This window comes from Trachurus trachurus (genome assembly GCF_905171665.1).
Source record: "Trachurus trachurus genome assembly, chromosome: 13".
NCBI lineage: Eukaryota > Metazoa > Chordata > Actinopteri > Carangiformes > Carangidae > Trachurus > Trachurus trachurus.
Genome location: NC_139892.1, coordinates 8,927,384 through 8,944,538, shown reverse-complemented (window position 1 = coordinate 8,944,538; position 17,155 = coordinate 8,927,384).

Below are 17,155 nucleotides of genomic sequence, written 5' to 3'. Positions count from 1 at the left end.
GGGCCGTCCACATGTTCTGACAGTGGCCAGCTCGAGTCATGTCAACCACCCCCTGGGGTGTGACGAAAGCTTCGAATGCTGCCAACTGCGAGAAATCGATGTTGTTCAAGAGCTGTTGGGATTTGGGTAATCTGAGAAAGAGTTTCGAAGCTCCCTCTCTGATCAATGCCGAAGCTAGAGTCGCGGCGGTTCTAGTGAAATTTGTTCCTCGCCACTTTGTCCGATAACAGTCGTCTGCACCTGTTAGTGGCGTCGAGCATGATGTGCGGGAGAGTGAGTGGAGAACCTGACTTTGGGATAGTGTTTCAGCTAGTTGTACCTGATACCAGGGATAATCTTGGGCTCGAGATGAGCGTTGGCACGCGGCACTAGTCGAAAGAGACCTTCATTATTCATCTTGGCCGGCGGCGGCTTCAGTGTAGATAGTGGCTACATCTAGCTCAACCGACTAGGTTTGAGGCATGTAGACGCTCGGCCTAGGCGAGAACGGTGGCGTCACAGGACGATGGAATGAGATAGTCCCTGATTTCTGTTGCGGTGGGTTGTAAGCCAGGATCCCTATCCATTAATCTCACCGAGCGTGACACCTCGGCAAATGGCAATGGGCGCTGAGGCGGCGCTGTCTGCGGTGGTTATGCCCGTCAGAGGAGAGTGTCTGGGATTTCCTATGCAGAACCTGTTGCCCTCTGACACAAAGCAGTTGTCCCCTAGTTGTGTGTAACAGGTGTCAATGTTTTCGGTGTCACCGAGACCCACATAAGATAGCACACAGGCGTATGGAGAGTTTCGGATGGTCAGGACATCGTCGGTCTCTGGCCACTGTCTACTTTCAGCGGGTGCATATAGAGTTCTCCTCAGCAGCTTGAAAGCGGCACACTGAGGATCGGGTCCGCAGTCGGACAGTGGGTCTTTGTTGAAGTAATATTCTCTGTTACTGGGGCTGGCGTGAAGCAGAATAGATATCCTGTTCAGGGGGGTGTTTGTGACAATGCGGTCTGAACACTTGAACCCACCAGGGACCTTGAGACACGACGACCTGTCTAATCTCCTCACATAGGCGCCTAGTATGTAGCCCTCAGTCTCATACATTTTAATATCACCCACCGCCGAGTCTTGAAACGGTGTCCAGTGAGCATAAATCGTCCCCGGGCAGTAGTGGGTACACATGTCACTCGTGCGGTTGAAGCCTGTTGACGGTCAAAGCGAAGCCGCTGCGCTCAAGCCCTGACACAGCCGTTGTAGGTGTTACATGTGTTAGACTCTGACCCAAACATAGGGAGCGTAGCCGTAAGGATTGTAGTTGGGAGAGCCCCTCAGATAAGGGAGCCGTGAGAACAAGAGAGCTATTAGCAGTCTCATGGTGTGTGACTGGATGTGCCGGTGTGACTCAAATCAGAAGCTCGGACAAACACTTGCTTTAAGTTTACAACTTATTCCACCACGACAACATCCTTAGTGAAGGTATGAAGTATTAAGTTGTATAGTAGCTTGTTGTTGGTCAAGAAAAGTTACAACAGAGGGCTGGTCGTGGGAACTCTTTCATTATCACTGCTATGCTTATATTTCATCAGCGCCTGACAAGTCGATGTCAAACTGATGAACTGTTTAACGGCATCGTTGTGAACCCTTGCCATATCCTGGTCTGGGACAAAAAGCAGCCTGCCCATGTGTGTTTGACGCGGTTCATGACGTCTGCGAAGCATGGTTGCAAGTGAGTATGATTTGCCGATGAGGTCCACAGACATGTTCTGGATCACCCCGATGAACTGTCATCCCTCATGGTGTGAGCAAGATGAATGTTGACTGCTCCTCTGTGAACATATGGTCGTACGAGTCTAGAAAGCCTTCACTTCGTGGGGCTTTAGGCACTTTAAACGGAATCCAATGTGTTCTTGTCTAATTTGCACACAGAACAACCGGTGCCCTCATCAGTCTCATATTGCACATCGATTATGGAGGGGTGCCGCTGAGCATTCAAGGTTCATGTACAACATTGGTACTGTTTTTTGTATGAAGTGGTCATCCTCGCTGATCTCGCTAAACCCCTGTTGTGGTGGTGGAGGTTGCTGCTGAGGTTCGGGAACATATGGAATATATCATCGGGCTGCCATGGCAGAGGAATAACCTCTGATCGATGAAATCCTTGAACCCTGGTTTGGATCATCTCTGGGTTTTGAGGCGCGTGGAAACCCATTATTGTGGGATGTGTTAGGGTTACTAATAGCATAGCATTTGTTTGTCTTTCTAACGCAGACCCGGGTTTTAGAGAGTTTAACAGTCTTCTTACGAGGTTTTTCATTTACCTCACCCGAATCGGCCATCCCCCTAACCCTCTTACTATTCTGGTTGTCTTTCTGTGAGGCTAGCATCAACAGTTTGAGCTGATGATGAAAGCTGCTGAGAGTAAGATGGAGGAAAAGAAGGATGATGATGAAGACGAAGAACAAGAAGAAGCGGAGGGGCAGAGGCGGACGAACAACATGAAGTTGGAAAGACATCACGTCCACTCATCTTTGGTTGAAGGTGCAAACCGAAACTTTGCGAAGCTGTGGCTGGTTTTATGGAGAGTGATAAATTCACAGTGTCCGGAGGACTTGTGGCATCATGCCCAGGCTTAAGTTGGGGTAGCCACTGTGTATTCCGTACAGTTGCAAAGCACTAATTGTCATTGTAAACAGTCCACATTGTAAATGGTGTAAAGAGGGCTTTGTCTACATCTGTGCGAGGAACAACTTTGACGACATCAAGACTAGGGCTTACTTACGGGGGGTTTTAAACCTCCGTTGTCAGAGACCGTGAAGTTGTCAGAACTAAATATTGGAGCTGACGCGCACATCGACAGATGGCGACGGTCACTGTTTCCCATCACCCTGCACTCCTCCCTATTTCACAGTGGAGAATGTGAGACACATTTCTAGTCGTGCTCTTCAGCAAATTGATCGAGTTTGACAGGAGTTTGTTTGGGGAGATAATCTGAGTTTTCAATACCAAGGTGGAACGCTTCGAGTAAAAAAAAAAAAGAAGAAAAAAGGTCAGCACTGAAAGATAGGCCCGTTGCGTCGTGGTCTTCGGTGGTGGATTTTGAACACAGCGGTCACACAATGTCTTCACATGTCTGTACACCCTTGGTGAGCCGAGGGTCAGGGGTAGGACCCCTGTTTTCCACGAACGACCAGTGTGCCTTTGTGAAGTGTCGACGATGACGATATAAGAGCTGTGATAAACATGACCAACATGACTCTAGTGGACTATGCAGACAGATGCGATTATCCCGGAGGGGCTCTACGCTCAGACCAGTCTGTTATTTGTGCCCATATTCTGCAAAGAATGCTACGATACCAATGAGGACGACTACAATGAGGCGCTGGCCAATATCATTTCTCGCGGAAGTTCAACGTTCCTCGTGGGTATGTGTAGCGTATTCGGGATGTCACAGGCGAGGTCTACCCAGACTCAAGAAAGATTTCATTGTAGGAATGACATGTCCTACTCTGGAGCATGTCACCCTCAGCCCGGCAAGGCCGTGTTTCTTCACAAAGTAAAGAACGATGTCGGTCGAGTGCAGGTGCTACTGGCACGTGCACAGCAGGTCGATTGACAAGACCTTCCTCTACTGCTGTGTCGCGTGCGATGACACCGACTACACCAAAGGCATCATTAAGCCTGAGATGAGCATGGGCTTCAGCTTAGGCACGGTGGGAGATAACAAGATTGGCCCAGTCACAGAAGAGTGTAGTTTGGTCTCTGTGCCCATGAGGCCAGGTTGTTTTTGTACAGTAGTTACAGCTGATGATCTAACCAAGATTATGACAAGGATGGGCTTTTCCACACTGAAGGACTCGGTCCTCGATGCGGGCGCCAATCCGGAGAGCCCTGCTAGTGTGGATTTGCACAACAACAACAACAACAACAACAACAACTCTGCCTGCGATGCATGCAATGACAACTCCAAGCGGGAGAGTATCACAGAGACTGTTGCATCCTTGAAGAAAGCCATGCTAGAGCAAGCTTCAGAATTGCAAGTATTTAAGGATGTATTAGAGGCAATGAAGGTTCAGAACAGCGTACTAACTCAGACACTAAAATGCCCCAGTGATGTGGATACATTGTTCACACTGCAAGGAGCCAAGGATTTCACCAGACGTACCGGTGTGAAAACTAAACTCTGTGCCGGTGATAAACCCACTCACGAATATACAAACACCAAGGTAATAGATGCTTACAGGACATACTCTTACACCCAAACCTGAACTGACAAAAGATACAATGTCCGTTTGTCCAGACCCAAGTCGATAATTTGATCAAACTTTGCAACAGCAACAGCAACAGCCTCTGCTACAGCAGCAGTCACAAGAGCAGCAGTCACACACACAGCTAGGTCTACAAGGTCTACAGGGCATCATGCAGGCGGGTCCCGATGTTGCAACAACATCCTACACAACCTCAAATGCTGAATCCTTCAACATTTCATCAGCAGACAGGGCAAGGGTTCTTTCCGTGGCCCACCACTCTCTACAACCCTAACGGTATATGGAATCCAGATTTGAAGTTTCAGCAGGGCACTTTGACCCAGGAGCAAAGACGGAAGATAGCGATGGAATATAACAAGGAGGAATCGGAGAGACAAATGACATCCCAGAAAGACCAAGAAAAAATGCTTGATTTCATAAAGACCACTATGAGAGATGTGATACTCGAACAGCAGCACACTTTGATGTCACAACTGTCCTCTGCCAACCCTTCTGATGTGGACACCTTGCAGAGTTTGGCGAGAGACACCCCATATAAACGTGTGCGCAAACAACCGAATGATGATGATGCTGGTGATCTTCATCATCATCACAACAATGTCAGCGACATCGCTAAGTTGACAAAAGAGCTGCGTGTACTACAAAGCATATCAAGTGCTCAACCGAACGACACCGGCGAAGCAGTCTCGATGGACACTGAAGATGGCAACGGGGACACAACGGGGCCTTTGACGCAAAAGTCAGTCAATATGTCAGTGACAACAAAACAACAAGCTGGATATGTTCTACCCGCAGGTTGGCAGGCAACAACCCTCTCAATTCTTCACCTCTGTAGCAGATTTCATCTCTGCAGTTGTGACAAAGAAGTGAAAGCAGTGTTCCATTCTGTGTAAGGTCTTTGTCCACACACACACACACACACACACACACACACACACACCACGACAAAAACAGTGTAACAAAAAAATAAAGCTCTTTGTTCCATACCTAGATCTAAATGTGTTTGTTTTTATTTCATTCAACACGACGAATGAAACAATTTGATGAAAGTGAGATGTGTTGGTTTGAAAACTGTTTACGTGCCTGGCCTGAAAGCCACGAACCACCGCACCAGTCCATCCAGTGTTAGATCACCGACGACTCCACAACCACTATGGCCTCACAAAAGTCGATCTGCTTCATGCTCAATCAAGAGCCCGTGGTGCCACACCAGCAAGAGACTGATCGGAACCGCCAGATTCAAAATAAGTGCACAGATGTAATTGTGTCGGGGGTTGAGTGGGTGCAAGGGGGCAACGGAACAACATAGCCCTAGGCAGTTTAGACTTCAAGTACGTACAGTCTCAACTAATCGCCTCCACTGCAAAACACTATCCCAGAATCGTGGATGTGTGCGTCAGGGTCATGCCTGTCACGACTGACTCAGAGGAATACTCGGCGATTATCGACCTCTACAATACGTACATTGCAAAGGGAAGCTCTTTGATAGCCAAGACTTGCATAAACAACTACATCGGGAATGAGGAGCTCTACATCCCTGCCATCCCTATCCACACTTTTGTCTCAGAGTGGAACAAATCCTGCATCAGTTTCACGATATGATCAGAGCGACACAGGCTGGCACATCGAGCATCAGCCTCGCCTGACAGTGGTCTCCAAATGTGTCAGAGATCACTCTCAAGAATGTACCTGTTCGCAGTGAACATTTGTGGTTCGTGATGCACGCCATTGTGTCAAAACCGTCTCTGATCAAGCAAGTCGTACAGTTGGTTGGCTCTATTGCATCAATGTCAGGCGTGGTTTACCACACGGGAGAAGTAGAAAACACCACGGTTCCAGGAAACAACTCTGTTCATCCTATGAAGCTGTACCTGATAGCAAAATCTAAGCCCTCCAAGGAACAAGATGACACTATTCTGGGAGGCGAAGCAGGCGTGACGCTAGGTCTCATCTGGGCAGCTGATGAAGTGGAACTGTATGACCATCTGCGAAACAGCCACGACTGCTACTATGTGCACATCGGGACAGATGCAGGCAACACATTCCGGTGCAACGGGTTTTGCGATTGGCGCTATTATAACCACAGGGTGTTCAAAAGGATGATTGTCATTGGACAGGAGACGGTCTCAAAGTTTCAAAATACAACACTGGCTGGTGTTACAGGAGACTCGGCTAGATTGTTAAAGCAAGCATAGTGGCAGTTTGTGTCATCTATTTGGATCTTTGTTATTTATTTATACATAAACAAAGACCATATTCCCCACTGTGTGTGTATACGTATATTGAACGTCTCCATCTGGACTTCCCAATACAATATGTTACCAAGAAAATGTATACCCGATGAAGACTTGATCATGTTCGCCTCTCTGAACAGGGCAATGACGACTAGAAACGTTCATCCGCTTTACTTACCGCCCGTTGTATGCTGGCTCAATCGTACCTGTCTGCAAGTGCATCGTGTCAAGGTTATACTTTTCAGTCTGCTCAAGGCTATCTCAGGCGTGATAGTTTTAGCAACTCTATATCTGCACATAATCAGGTTATGGAACTTGTTGACATTGGGTCTGCTGGGAGCCTTATGGTCTTTCACGGTGTGCATCACATTATTCGGAGGTTTCATTCTCACCATCCTGAGCTCAGAGAGACGAGGCTGTTGCAGTGATACCGCCACTATTATGGACTCGATGGCAGGCATAACCATTGCTCACAAAGTCCTCATGTTGATGTTTTTTCTCGCGACCTACATCCTAACCTGGTCATTATATAAATTCTGCAGCAGCAGCGGTGGCACAGAGGTTGTGGTCACGCCAATGCAGTGCTTGGACAAACATGGACTCTCTCTGTTACCGCTTCTAAAATGGACCACGTTCGCCTTTGTCTGGATGAATACAATTGGCTTTGTCAGACTAGTTAGACCTTATTGAAGTCATATCGTGTCATGTCATCTCATTGCCATGCTGTTCGGTTATATTTTCTGTATATTACTATCTTTTACCTGTCATACGACCTGGCGACGGGTGATCTGACGCAGAGGAACTCGATCTGGCTAGGTGGATACAAGGTGATCTTCTTGGTAGCAGCTGTGAAATCTGTGACATCGTATGTGTGCCTGAAACGCAACACCTTACTCGAGAGGACGAGGCATCATCAGTACATGGCCCTGTCGACCACCAGCAAAGGCGAGGTGCTAGCCCTTCACAGGGAGGAGAGACAAGCCGAATCTGCCAACACTGACGCCTGCTACTACAGTCAAGCTTTTGGACAAGGCAAGCGGATACTATTTAACCGCTATGACCAATACCAACCGGCACCACTCTTCTGGTGCAGTTTTACGTTGTTGCTGTTGCTGTACAACACGGCCCATCTTGCTCTACTTCCCTTATCGTACACATCGCCTTTGTTATTCGGCGCACCTGCTTATGTCATCTACTGGGTAACTGTGAGAACTAGCCAGATTATGCTTAATTAACAAAGTCTCTTTTTTTTTGTTTTCACTAAGGAAATAGGCATGCCATCAGTGTCATTAGTGAGCTTAATGACATGGTTTATCCAGATCCATTTAGAAAGCCCAAGGACAGCTCAAGACAGAGTCACTCTGTTTCGCTGGAGGAACGCCTGGATCAGTCTATTACTGTAGTCCTATGCATGCTGGTAATACTGAACATCTTCCTTTGGTCGATCAGACTGTGTTCCCATACCAACTCCTCGGCTGAGTGACAGACCGAAAACATTGGCCAGGAATGGATTGTCATGAGAATGACAGCTGGTGGATGAAACTTTTCACGGATAAAGATACAACCGATGAACAACAACTTCAAGAACCTTCAGGACACCGACACGTGGCTAGCTGGTGGCTCGACATGGACCATGTGAATCTCCTACAGAGTACCCACAAGCCACATCCGCCTCAATGGTGGGTGACGATTGCATTTGAGAAAGAGGATAGTGCTGCAGCTGACAACTCTGCTGGCAACAGCCCGATGGACAAACCAACTCCCCCCCTGCCAGATGATGTGAGTGCTCAGGAGGCTGTCGACATTGGGGATTCGAGCAACAAGTGCTCGGCCGCCAGCAGTCAACAAGTCGACGACTCCAACGCAAGATTCCCGGCTGTGAGTGGTTCAATGTTCAGCACTGAACCTACTACCATTAGCCCCAACATAGTCAGCAGAGTCAAGTCGGACGTTGACGAAGGCTGCCATGGTAGGATGTGGCGTGATAAAATGAAGACTGTCGACTTCTCCATCCACCACCACGCACATGATAAGGACAACATGAAAGGTTTCAAAGAGTTTAAAAAGATCTCCTTTGATAAGCCTGAACGCAAAAAGAAAGCTGTTTTGGATTGAATATTGTTATCTTTTGATTACAGCCTTTGTTTCTGCACCATTATGTCTGTCACTGAATAAAGTAATGCAAGTAACACACACCCACACACACACTGTGGAGTGCCTTTATTTTCACTTTGCAATGGTACGAAAACACAAACTTGGGTCTGATGTCGACAATGTTGCCATGGTTAGGATCTGATGTGATATAGTCAGGACAAATCAGCGCCACACACATTACAATGATAACCTGAGTAGTCAAAGGAGTCCAGAACGATTTCCTGTCTTTTGACTACGACCTTTACTTTCTACCCTTATACTTGTAACGAAACACACAAAAAAACCACGCAACACACACTGTAGAGTGCCTTTATTTATTTTATTTTTTTTTGCAATGGTATGAACATACTGAATGGTAATACAGGGTAAGAGAAGAATACACCAACACAGAGTATACGGAGTGTAAAGTATCCGACATCCTCTCACGAAAGCCATCTGTTCATGTTGAGCTGGGCCATGAATCTGTCACCAGTCTTTACTGTGCTGATATTATAACCTTGGCAGGCTCTTACAACTTGTCCTCCCGCGAAACCTTGCACACTTTCCACGATATTCATTGCATGCCCGACAACAGTCTTCAGAAAGTCTTTCACACTCTCGTCGTCCACTATGGCACTGATTGTATCAGCGTTAAAGTCATTGACGACGGCTAAGGCAGCGCTTTTTCTCAACACATCGTCAACTTTGTGATAATCACCCCCATTTGCCACCAACGTCATCATTGACAATATGCTCTGCGGCGTGTATGGTGAGATCAGTTGAAATATGTCGAAGTCAGGATCGTGTCTAATAGCCTGTATCACCTCCTCCACGGGGTCTCCGCCAAACTCACAATTCACTCTTCTGGTAGCCAGTACCCCTCCCCAGATGTCATTGTTGACCAACGTGTCGTAGCCCAAACCGGCGTGGGTCTCTTGAAGAGAAGCCACATCCTGTTGGTTGGGGAGTTGGACTGTGAAACGGTCTCCCTGCTTCAGGGATTCGTGTCCCGTGTTAATCAGCTCCACCTCATACAGGTGAGGGGAGTTGAGGAATGGCCTATTTGCAATGGAGCTGCTGGCGGTGCAGACTGCCACTTCTTTTAGGTCTTTAATGTAGTCAGCTGTCAATCCGTGTAGGGTAGGCACGTACAAATCTGTATCTTTGACAAAGTGGAACATGCCACCAGGTAGGTAGTTTTTAGCCGAGTTGTATTTGTAGCACCCATAGGGCCGATCCACATTAGCTCTCTGACGCTCACTCAGACTGTGTGTGTAAACGGAAATCGGCCCGTGCACTCTGCTGGATGACATAGTAGCTGATGACTAACTGGGAGGTAGAGACTCGGGTAATCTTGACTGCAGGCAGGCAGGCAGGCAGGCAGGCAAGCAATGTGCCACTATAGGCAATCATCAGTCAACTGCTGAACAGAAAAGTCTCTGATAAAGATAAATCTTGGCAGGTCGGACAGTAGGGTACGTTGGGCAGCTTGAGGACGAGCAATGTCGCTGTAAGTAATTCCAAAAGGATAGGGGCTTCTTGGCTGTTGAGCCTGAGCAACCTGAGCGTAAGCAGGTTAAGATTTGCATCCGAAAGCACGCCAAATGTCCGCGAAAACCAAGGGCACCACCTTAGAATGATATATGAATTGAGATCATCTTGTGGACATGCCTGGGGTGGTGGTGTGAGACTCACGTCTGGCTCTGTAGTAGAACTTTGCTTCTTGATCAACAGCTGCACTCGGTTAGGCTTCTCGTCATATTCTTTAGTGAGATCTGTGAGACACTTGGACGAAGTAAGACCTATCAGCTCCTCCAGTGTCCGCTCGTGCCACGCAGTGCCCTGACTCATCATCTTGCGTATGTGGCTGTGGCCGCGAGAAAGTCTGATTAAGTAGGGCCGGGTGACTAGCGGCGTTGTATATGCGTGTAGCGTGCGTGTCAAGATGAATAGTTCATCTCCACCCTCTTGCGATAGGCCACCAGTCTATTGTTGTAAAAGTCCACAGTACCAATCCTCTCCGCAAAGTTGCAATTTGTCATTCGCAGATTCTCTCTCCTCACCACCCTACTGAGAACTACGTACACCGAGGGCTTTATCGGTGACATGGAGAAACACCTGGGCGGTTGGTAGAGCACTTGCCCGCGTACGGTACAACCTTGGCAATCGTACGTGTTCATCGCCAACAAACAGGCCAGCGGGTGCGTGGTCACGGTCCAGTTCATGTAATTCCATGAGGAAGGGCCGACCTTGTACAAGGTTCCACTCTGATCCCCCTTCACGTAGAACTCGTGACACTGGGTCTCTCGATTGAAAGTGATCTCCTGCACTATACCTTCCATATCCGAGGTGGCTGACCGTAGTTGCTGTCGCCGCGGCGTCTCCCCTTTCGCGCCCAACAAGCGGCGTGACAGCGTGAACATTTTGTTTCTGCTCGCCACCTGTATGCCGTTAAAGTCCATGTGCCAAATCATTTTCACTCTGCAACCTGTCCAAAGTCTGTCGATATTCAGATAATCTCTTTCCGTGGAGCGGATCCCTTGACGGTATTTGGGCACGGAGAAGAGCTTGGGTAATGTCTGAGCAGCCTGCTTCATCACTTCGTACCAGGCGCTCGGTCCTGTGGAGGACCCCCGACTCTTTGTGACGCTGAGGAACTTTTCACCAACACGGGTGTTCTTGTTCACCTTCTTCAAGTATGCTGCGGTGTATGTCATCTGCTGCTCGTCCCGGTGGAAGATACGCAGCTGCTCAGGTTCATAGTCTGGGTTCATGACGTCACGCTCACAGACGGACACCTGGCTCCTAAAAATACGTTGAGACTCTTCTGTGACCGTGTTGAACTGAAGGTACGTCACAGCCTCCGCATAACCCGGGTCTTTGAACTGTCGCCTGTTCACGAAGAGCGGAGTCGAAGAAGACAGGAGTTGTTCGAAGCGTTCACTTTCCCAAATGCGTGAAGAAGAGCCAACGGGCTGCAATTGCGAGACGCTGCCCGAGAAGATTATCAGAGGACCTTTACCGGGTCCATAGAACAGAGTCAGGCAGCTCAACATCTTTTCGAACAGATCCGCATTCATCAGACCGTACTCATCTACGATCAGCACGTTGACACCGACAAACGGAGGAGCGTCCTGCATGGGGGCCAGTTGCACCGCATTCTTAGACACCCTCAGTTGCTCAAACATTTTACTGCACACCGCACACGACTCCGGTCTCGGTTTCCTACACAAGTGTCGTTCAGTCAACTCTCTGCACTCAGGGGGGAAGTCGGACTGATGCAGTGTATTGAAACGAGAAATTACATTCCAATGTACTTTGTAGTACTGTCGTGTGAAGTCATCGAGGGAAAGCTTGTTGTCCAACAATTCTTTTTTGAAGCCCATCATCTTGTGAAATGTGTAGACCTTGTCCAGGGAGCCCGACTGCATCAGATTGCCTGCTGCCTTGTTAGTCATTGCACTCACAACAACACTAACGTTCATGCTCCTCAGCTTCTTCTCCAGCATTGACAAAGCATACGATTTGCCACAGCCAGCGTCTCCGCTCAGCAGAGCCAGTTTCATTCGCTCAGCCCGGGCCATGTGCAGCATTACCATTTTCCTCACCCATTGTTCCTGGCAGTATCTAGACATAGCTATCATAGCTTTATTTTTCAGGTCGTCCTCCTCTTCCTTGTCCTCTTCTTCCTTGTCCTCCTCTTCATATCGCTGTCGCTTACTATCACAATCATCTGAATTTAGATCACGTTGCTCTGTCGACCCTTGTCTACTCATTATCACTATGTGGGGTTGACTGTCTGTCAGTCTCACCTGCTACTGCTACTACTACTACCACCACTATTACTACTATTACTACTACCATCCCCCACCACCCCGTCCCCCGTGTGCCTACTTGTGCATTGACGGAATATCTTCTGACCAGGGTGAATGGAATAACACCCGCTTTTTAAGAGGCGTTGCCATTTGGCTTGTCATCATAGACGTCTTGAAGGGGACATCCCCCTGCTCACTTTTATGATTCACAGATGTCGACGTTCCTGCTTTAGTCTGACCCTCCAAACCTCTACGTTTCAAAAAAGCAGACATAGATTGCGCCAACTGAAGTGGGTCTTCCTCAGATACTCTGTCTACATCACCACGCACTGATGTGCCACTGACATGGGGTGGTACTTGGATCCCTTCCAGTACGGAGCACAAAACTCTCTTCTTGACAGCATGGGAACCTTGAGATTCTGATCTCTGCTCTCCCTGTAGGTCTACAGTGAGAGGCACGTATATGACACCTTGTGCTTTACGCACATGCAGAGCTCTCTCGCGGAGGCTCACAAAACCCTCTGAGCCCCTTGACACTGTGTCTCTGAACAGAGTGACATAAGCACTGTACATGTTCTTACTAGTTGACAGCGCAGCGGTCGTCACCCCTCCCTTCCCTGTGCTGCTTACAACATTTTGGAGCGCTGCCAACACTTCGATCAGAGGAGCGTGCGCCCTGTACTCAAACAGTAGCCACGCGAAGTCCTCAGTGTCCAGCCTGTCGGTAGACTTGTATTTGTTTCCGTGTGTGTATGCTCTGCAGAAGCCAAAGTGTTTTGCATACCACTCTGGTTCCATTTGGGAGAGCATGATGTTTATGTTCTCCAGCAGCAGACTGAATCCTGTTGCGAGTTTATCACCGACCCTCATCTCAAACAGCTTCTGTAACACCCCGACTGGACTAACAGATTGACCAGGTTTAAACATGAGATCCTTTGGGAGGGACACGGCCAGGTAGTGTCTGCCAACCCAGTCTATCCGAGGGTGACTTTCTTCGGCCGATGCCGTGCTTGCTCCCGACTGCTTGTCCAACCTGACAGTCTGGCTCTCTGAAAGCTTTATCCTTAGTGTTTCTCGCTCTTCACACGCTTCCTCGAGAGCATCTCTCGTGTTTTCAAGCTCCTTATTACACAACTCCAGTTCGTGCAATATTTGCTCACTGGCCTCCACGACGGACTCTTTGGTGACAACGTTGGTCTCCGATTCCGCTGTGTCCCCGCTCGATACTCCAACACAACGCTCCATTCTCTGGCTCCTACCCGCAGTCCTCAACCCCGCTCTCTCACATTCAGCTTCGATTCTGTGTTTGCGCTCCATGTCAAGTGACTTCCTTAGGTCCAAGATCTCACGTTTCATGTGTGCTATCATTTTTAAATGAGAGCAGTCATCACACTCACTGAGCGGCCCTTCTCGGGTTCTCTTTCTACACATAGAAGAACTGCTGCTGCGCGTGGAAGGCATGATTTCACAAACCCCCCTAGAGCTTGTTTCATAAGGTGACAGGACAAGGATGGGAAAAAAAATACACAACAACACTATGGATAATAAGCGATCTGATGATAAGCGTAGACTTCCAAACAAAACAAACAACTAGGCAGATTGGAGGGCAACTCTTTATTGACTAGCTTACACATTAGATAGTTTATATTGTAAACAACAGACATGAAAAACACTGTGCTGGATAATTGTTCCAGTTGTAAGCACTCCCGCCCGCCTGCTCGACATCAACAGACCTTGAGTCTTTTCATTCATTCCTGTGACTGAGCTTGAGTCACCATCTCATAACCACTCTAAGGTTGGGGGAGAAAAAAAGAAAATACTTTGTGTGTGTTTCAAGTGGTGTTGGAATTGTACATAATCAATATACATTACACATTGGCAACAACATTCATTTTTATAAGAAATAAAATGCTTTAAAAATGAAGTCTTTTGACCACATCGTTTTTATTTACAACCGTCCATGTAATACAAGCTTGGCAGTCTCAATAGTATCTACTTTAGATGTGAGGTTGGAGAAATCGTCTGGACCTTGACATGTACCATCTGATTTATGTTGAAAGACATGAGGAGGTAGATGAATATTTGCAGTAAACGGGAGCTTCGACAGGTCATAGGTGTAGGAACTATGGATTTTGATAGATAGCAAGTGGTAGAATCTCAGGTTCTCCTGTTTGTATACTATGATAATATACAAACAGTTCCTCCTGTATTCATCCCCGTATAACTCATATCCCCCTCCTGGGGACCAAGATACAAAAATGCTACACTTGAATCGCTCTGCAAACTGTTTCAGCTCTGAGCAATGGCAGCTACTCTGTGTGATTTCAGGTAGCTCTGTGGATTCGTGATCTTCAACTTGTATTACATCCAATAGGGTTTTGACAGGGGTCTGATGCCCTAGTTTTACCACCTTCACGTCGCCGTATTGCGTAAGACTTTCTGCAATGTACGCTGGGATTGGTGTCATGAGAATGGTATCATTATCACTAAGTTGAATGTCAAATGTGTGAACAGTGCTGTGACTACTGGTATGACTATGCAGTGATGTTGACTGGACGTCTGAGAGGGTTATGTCTTCATGCCATCCCAGTACGTTTTGTTGCATCACCTTACAATCTTCTTCCTGTTTAACATCCTGCTTTCCTTGTATCTTCACATCACGCCCATGTTCAGAGTTGACAGTTTCCTTCTTAAGTTCTTTCTTCTTATGAGCAGATTGCTCTTTATTGACACTTTCAATGGGGCTAGGAGATCGTTTTTGTCTTAGCGGTTTAAGCGGTTTCCGTCGTCTAGCCACGCTCACCTCCATGGGTATATGCTCATAATCCAAAGTTCCTATGGCTTTGCATATGTCACTTTCGTACTCTCTGAAGATTTGACCGGACCCAATATCCATACATCTACCATCATCATCATCATCATTATCATCCTGATGACCATCATGACCATCCCGATTCTTGATAGCCTGGATGCAAGTTAGTGTAAGCATCTTCCGAATCCTTTCAACTGAAGCATCTTTCTTCATTGTGACCATATCTTCAAAGGTAGTTGGGTCAGCCACTGTGACATCGAATAGATTATGCAGTTTTCCACACAAGTCATGCTTAAACTTGACCAATCTCTCATTCGAATTAGATACCATGTCCATTTCTTCACCAAGTGTTTCCAATGTATCCTGGAGGGCTTTGATTTCCTTGTCACGCATGCTTGTCATGCACTTCAGTTCCTTGATAAACACGTCCTTCTTCAACACAGCATCCTCCATCACACCTATTTCACGCTTGGCCTCTGCAATCTCTTCACGGTAGCCATCCTGAGACTCTGCCATATTACTCTTCAGCTTCAATAATTCACTCGTCAAGAGATTATTGCATTGTTGCAGGTCACTCATCTCATTTTCATGCTCGTCTTGTGAAGTAATGTGTCGCTTTCGAATACTCTCAATTGTAACATCTTTGTTTTGTAACTGCATACACATGTCCTCTAGTTTGGCTTCCAAAAATAATGTTTCTGTTCTATGCGCCTCCACGGTTACACTTAACTCCTCTCTTAGCTCCTCACATAGGCATTTACTTTCGCTATACATGTCTTGCAACATGCGGACTGTATCTTCATTCTTCGTGATGCACTCCTTCATCTCTTCATCGTACAAGTCTGTCATATTAATCTTTTCATTCATAAGATGCAACTGCATACTCTTGAGTGCAGCCACTTCTTCCCTGGTGTTATCGTACTCGCATCGCAACCTCTCGATTTCTTCCTCTGTAACCTTCATCTCGTCCTGCTTTTTGTTTAACTCCTCTCTTGCACTGGCAAGCTGGTTATCGTGGGTCTCGATGATCTGGATGACAGCGTGTCCCGATTTGAGTAAGAGGTCCAATTGTGCCTTCAGTGACTCCTCCATGTCAGCAATACTTTTGACATGAGGAAATGTCATTTCAACACTCTGCGGCTTGCTGCATGTTTCCCGGTAGATTGAATCCATGCTCAACAGAGTCTCATATACATTTTTCAATTCCCCGCCGTGTCCTCCCTTTAGAATACCTTGGAGGTATGTCAGCACTTGGTCAGCGTGTTTCACCTGTTGTAGGTTTTGTATGAAACTACACTCTCTGAACATCGATCTTAGAGAATTTCCCAGTCTACAGATGACAAGATCATAACAGCCCCACAATTCCATGGCCAGATCAAACCCGACAACATTGCGAGCTTTCGTGGTCTCAAAAGATCGAAACCACTCTGCTAACTCTCCAAAATTATTATTCAATGCTTCGATTGTCATTAAGGTCTCGTCCAGGGCACCTGATAAAGGTGCCCCCGCATCTGGCTCAGAGTGCTGACCGTTAGATGCTGAGGATTCCACCTTGGTAGCCAAAGGGAATAGTTTTGATATGATACTGAAGAGCCTGGCATGAAAATCGCTTCCAGTATCCGATAGATGTGGAGGGTCTACCGGATTCGTCTTCTCTGTGTTGCGATCGGGAGAGGTAGAGGTGCCAAAACCTGTGTTTGTGTTGTTCCGTTTGTCTGAGGCCATCTCGTTGTATCTGTCGACATTCCTTCTGCCATGACCACCAGCCTGGGTCTGGCTCCTCTTCAGCTTCCTGCCTTGTTGCATTTCGTTCATTTCTCGCTCGCTTGACGTCTTGTTCTCCCCCCCTGTCCACTGTAAACCTTTTGCTCCATCTGTATCTTTGCCATCTTTCTTGTCCTTCTCCTTCTT